This window comes from Dasypus novemcinctus, chromosome 31 (assembly GCF_030445035.2).
Source record: "Dasypus novemcinctus isolate mDasNov1 chromosome 31, mDasNov1.1.hap2, whole genome shotgun sequence".
Taxonomy (NCBI): Eukaryota; Metazoa; Chordata; class Mammalia; order Cingulata; family Dasypodidae; genus Dasypus; species Dasypus novemcinctus.
Genome location: NC_080703.1, coordinates 36,920,157 through 36,925,958, shown reverse-complemented (window position 1 = coordinate 36,925,958; position 5,802 = coordinate 36,920,157). Strand labels below are relative to the sequence as shown.

The window sequence follows — 5,802 nt, the reverse complement described above, 5'->3', positions numbered from 1 at the left end:
GACCCTGGATTGGGAATCTTGACTCCTTCCTGGATGACTTAGACAAGGTGTTTGCCTCCCCCAAGCTTCCATTTTCTCATTAAAAAAAAAATCAGGCATAAAAACAACCACCTAAGATTTATATGAATTTCAAGAGGAAATTATGCAAAATGTTTAGCACAGGGTCTGGTACATAGTAAATGCTCAGTTATGGGAGTGAAGTAAGAAAAGGAGAAGAGAAGAGGAAGAAGCAGCAGAGATGTCAGTGACAATAGCCAACTTTCCTAGAATCAAGGGTGGGCTTTTTTATTCTGTTTGGTCTTTGCATCCTGTTATCACGGTAGCCCAGGCCCTAATTATCACACACGTGAATTACTGAAATCTCCTTCGACCTTGTCTCCCTGTCTCTATCTGTTACTTTCATTTAATCTTCAGTGAACACTGGTAGTTGATGAAGAACCAGCATGGCTCTCCAGTGGCTAACACATTAATTCTCATCTCTTCTACTTATCTCTCAAATTCCTTAGGAGCAGGTTTCTAGATAACTTTAACTCAGAAAATTCCTCAAAGAGAATATTCATCCTGGTAAACCCCTGGTAACTCCTTCCCACTGCTCTGACAAAAGAAACAGTGATCCCAGCCTTCACACTTTGACTCATGCTGTTATTTACATCTGGAATGGAACGCCTTCCTCCTTTCTTTGACAGTTCTGTGATTTAATACTCAGCTCAGTTTTCATTTCCTCATTACATCTTCCCTTCTACGTACAGTAGTATCTACTTATTTTCACTGAATAATATAGAACGTTGTATTCAAACACAAATACATTAGTGCCTTGTTAATTATTTTACATGCAAGTCTTGATTTTCTAACTGGGTTGCTTTTTGGATCTTTGGTTGTGTTTATAAATAAACTTTGTAGCAAGTATGGTGCTGAATGGATGGAAAGCATTCATTTAGGTTACTTAAAACAAAAGAATGACTTTGGCAATTATATTTTCAGGAAAGGGTTGAACATGTCAGATTGCTGTGGATTTATCTCATGACAAATGGATGTTATGAAGGGAAAATTCGTGGGTTCAGATTATACTGTGTTGACATCTAGCCCACCACTTTCTGTTACAGTTTTAAGAACGGATATAACACACATTTGTAAAATTCAAAGCGTTCCAGCTTTAGACATTTGTGTGTTCTCCTGCTGAAAGCTTTGCTAGAGAACCCCACATATGAAATGAGCCAAACACCCAGCCAAAGGGATGCCCACGTGTAGCTCAAGCATTGTTTTAGACATGAGTCATGAGCATTTGGTTCAAGATGTAACATCGTCTGTCAAAGCATATGCTTGCCTCTGAAGCCAAATGCAGATAACATATGCTTGGAAGTTAAATATTTGTAAGTCTTATTGCTTATCAAAAATTAATGAAAACAACTGTGTGTGTTTACACAATTTTGAGTTTATGAACAGATCAGCAGGGTTAAGTGTAGAAACTGTTTTTGCAAAATAGTCAAGCGTAACCTTTTAAAGTTATGATGCTTTCTTTCTGCAGAAACATATGAACACCTCTACTGAAACACATATGTTCACACACAGGCATGCACGAACACTTATTTACTATTGGGTGGGTAATGGAAACCTATTAATAGATTCCCATGATGTAGGAGGTCACCCATTAAGAGATCGCTTGTCAAGGACTTCTGGGAAGAGTGTCTGAGCAAATAACCAATGAAAATTTCAAAAGTCTCACAAAAGAAATCAACTTACATGTGCAAGAAGCAGAGCTTACCCCAATCAAAATAAATGCGAACAGATCTACTTCAAGACACATACTACTCAGAAAGTCAAAGATAAAGAGAAAATTCTGAAAGCAGCAAGGGAGAAGCAAACCATCACATACAAGGGACACCCAGTAAGACTTAGTGAGGATTTCTCATCAGAAACCGTGGAGGCAAGACGACAATGGCATGGAATGTTTAGGATACTGAAAGAGAAAAACTGCCAGCCAAGAATTATTTTTCCAGAAAAATTGCCCTGCTAATATGGAGGTGAGTTTAAAATATTCATAAACAAACTGAAACTAAGAGTTTGTAAAAAAAAAAAAACCACCTTTGCAGGAATTATTAAAGGAAGTCTTACATCTTGAAAGAAAGACAGAAGAGAGAGGTTTATAAAAGAGTATAGAAGAAAGAATACTAGAAAGGGTAAGGAAAAGAGTAAAAAGACAGGTGAAAATAAGATATTAGGGGGCCTCCCAACAATGGGACAGTGGCAGCTGCTGCTGCTTATCCAGTCTGTGCAGTTTCCCTATTGTCAGCCCATACCTTGGCCCACAAGCCAGAATTACAAGCAGAAAATACCACTGTGGGGGGAAGCGGACTTGGCCCAGTGGTTAGGGCATCCATCTACCACATCGGAGGTCCACGGTTCAAACCCTGGGCCTCCTGATCTGTGTGCAGCTGGCCCATGTGCAGTGCTGATGCGCTCAAGGAGTGCCCTGCCATGCAGGGGTGTCCCCTGCATAGGGGAGCCCCAAGCGCAAGGAGTGTGCCCCGTAAAGAGAGCCGCCTGGCGCGAAACAAAGTGCAGCCTGCCCAGGAATGGCACCACACACATGGAGAGTTGACACAACAAGATGACGCAACAAAAAGTAACACAGATTCCCGTGCTGCTGATAACAACAGAAGCAGACAAAGAAGAAGATGCAGCAAATAGACACAGAGAACAGACAAACAGGGCAGGGGGGAAGGGGAGAGAAATAAATAAATAAATAAATCTTAAAAAAAAAATACCACTGTGGGACCACAGTCATTTTACTCAGGAATTCCATTGATGTGTTTGAACCAACTCTGAGCCAGGAATCTGAGGAGAAAAAGGAAAGTGGTTAGCTGAAGACAGATTACTCTCCCTCAATCAAACCAATCCTCTTCCAAAATGGTCACCTGTGTTCATCTCAGAAGATGCTTCTGGACAGCTGACCAGCCGTTGGTTGACTGTCTTCATCCATTCTGTTTATACAGGGGTATTTATAGTAAGCCTTTCTCTAAACATCATGGCCATCATTGTGTTCTTCTTGAAGATGAAGGTCAAGAAGTTGGCTGTGGTGTACATGTTACAGCTGGCCATGGCAGATGTGCCGTTTGTGACTGGGCTCCCCTTTAAAATCAGCCATTACATTTCTGGAAATGATTGGAAATTTGGGTCTGAAAGGTGCCCTTCTATCGTGGCAGCATTTTACTGTAACATGAATGTCTTTATCAAGCTCATGATGGTCATAACCATTGACCAGTTTCTGGTTGTGGTATATCCCATCCAGTCCCTGTTCTGGCTCATTCAGGGCAGGGCTTTCTTCATTTGTATGGCCATTTGGGCAGTGGCCATCTGGGGGGTGGGGGCGGTGCCTCTTCTCCTCAAAGAGCAAACCATCAGGGTCTCAGGCTCAACATAACCACCTGTCGTGATGTGCTTAATGGGACCCTGCTCGAAGGCTATTACATGTATTACCTCTCAGCCTTCTCCGCTGTCTTCTTTTTTGTGCCACTGGTTATTTCCACAGTCTTTCTTTGTGGGTATTATTCAATGTCTTAGCTCCTTCAAAGTTGCCAACTGGGAACAAGAAGTCTTGGGCTCTCTTCTTCTCAGCTGCTGTTTTCTGTATCTTCGTCATTTGCTTTGGACCCACAAATATCGTTTTGATATTCCTTTCTCATAATTCCACCACAGAGGCTGCCTAATTTGCCTACCTCCTCCATGACTGAGTCAGCAGCATAAGCTGTTGCATTGATCCCTTGGTTTATTATTTTGCTTCCTCTGAGTGCCAGAGGTGCCTGTATGCAAAGAAATTTCTGATCCCTGCAGTTACACCAACAGTGGTCAGTTGATGGCAAGTGAAATGGACACCTGCTCCAGCAACTTGAATAATAGCATTTTTAAAAGCTGTTAATGTAGAAAAGGGGGCTCTTGTCAGGTTAATAAGAAAAGATTGAAAATGTAAATAAACTGAGCTTTCTATTAAGCCTTGCCCCCAAAATACTGCCCAAACTTGGACTTTAAGTGCCTCTCTCCTGGATCCTTGCTAAAGTCCCCCACATGATCTCCCTGCCTTCAGTCTCTCCTCAAGCCCACCCACTACACTCCTATGCTAGTTATTTTCCTAGTGCAAATCTGATCATGCCACCTACCAACCCCAGTTGTTCTGAAGAATCTCCTTAGCACAGAAAAATACTTAAGATGGGATCACAAATATGCACTATTTCTACATCGTACTTAAGTTTGTTTTGACTGCAAGATTGCTGTCTGATCATGTGTGTGTGTGTGTTAGATCCTAACTCTTTAACTCAGGTACCATGTAGGCAGAAACACACAAAGTAGGCTTATGACAACATTGGTTATATAAACATCATCTAGAACAGCATTGTATGATAGAGACAGAGCATGAGCCACATAGGTAACTTTAAATTTTCTAGGGACTGCATTAAAAGAGTGAAAAGAAATAGGTAAGGAAAGTGGATGTAGCTCAAGTGATTGAGCACCTACCTCCCACGTATGAGCTCCTAGGTTTGAGTTCTGGTACCTCCTAAAAACAAAAACAAATAAACAAAAGCAAAAACCAACTCTCTTTGGAGAGCAGATGTAGCTCTGTGGTTGAGCACCTGCTTCCCATGTACAAGGTTCTAGGCTCAATCCCCTGTACCTCTTAAAAAAAAGAAAGAAATAGTAGAATTAATTTTAATAATACATAGTATTGGACATAATATATCGACAATATTTCCATTTCAACATATAATAAAAACATTTTAATGGCACATTTACTTTTTAAAATTGTCTCTAAAATCCAGTAAGTTTATTTTATATTTACAGCACATCTCCGTTCTGACTAACCATAATTCAAGTGCTTGATAACAACCTGTGACCATGGCTACCATATTGGACAGAACAGGGCCAGAACTCCTTGTCCTCCTGTCTTCTGCTTCTTCTCCCTTTCATGGACAAACTCTTTAACCCAGTTATCATGTAGGCAGTAACACACCAAGTAGCCTTATGACAACATTGACTATATAACCACCTAGAAAATGTCTCTCCTTGCTCTCTAAAGTTAATCACCTCTCAAGCTCATCCACCCCTAGCAATTGGAACTTTGCCCCAAATTACAATGAAATGGTTTGTCCCAAGTCCCCAATAACTTCCTTGTTGCCACACAAAAAAACAGCCCTGTCCTACAAGATCAGTTCGGATCAATTGAGGTCCAGCAAGGGACACAGGAACCATGCCAGATGTTTCAAATAGAGGAGACTTATTGCAATGAATTCTTACAAAAGCGGAGGAATTGAAATAACCTTGACTCTATTGGATGGTTAATTTTAAGGGAAAGAATAGAATGGCACAATGTGAGGCTGGAAAATTGCGTAGGGAAAGATCATGCAGAGTCATACAAGCCACTTATATAAGTCAGGGTTCCCCAGAGAAACAAAACTAAGATGATAGATGGAAAGATATAGATAGATAATAGATCGATAGATAGATAGACAGACAGATGATAGGTGATGATAGATAATGATAGAATGATGATAGAAGAAAGAGAAAGAAAGAAAGAAAGAAAGAAAGAAAGAAAGAAAGAAAGAAAGAAAGAAAGAAAGAAAGAAAGAAAGAAAGAAAGAAAGAAAGAAAGAAAGAAAGAAAGAAAGAAAGAAAGAAAGAAAGAAAGAAAAGTAAATAGATTTATATGGAATTGATCATGTGAACATGAGGGCTGGAAAGTCTGGGCTCCACGGAGCTGGGAAGTTGGAAACTCCAATAAAAGTGATGTTGAAGTCTGTGGTGTGACTTCCC

At 40.4% G+C, this 5,802-nt stretch overlaps 1 pseudogene; it reads left to right on the top strand.

The window, feature by feature from the left end:
* The first annotated feature begins 2,843 nt into the window (after positions 1 to 2,843).
* LOC101416038 (proteinase-activated receptor 1-like) lies at positions 2,844 to 3,916 on the top strand (annotated as a pseudogene).
* The last annotated feature ends 1,886 nt before the right edge of the window (positions 3,917 to 5,802 follow it).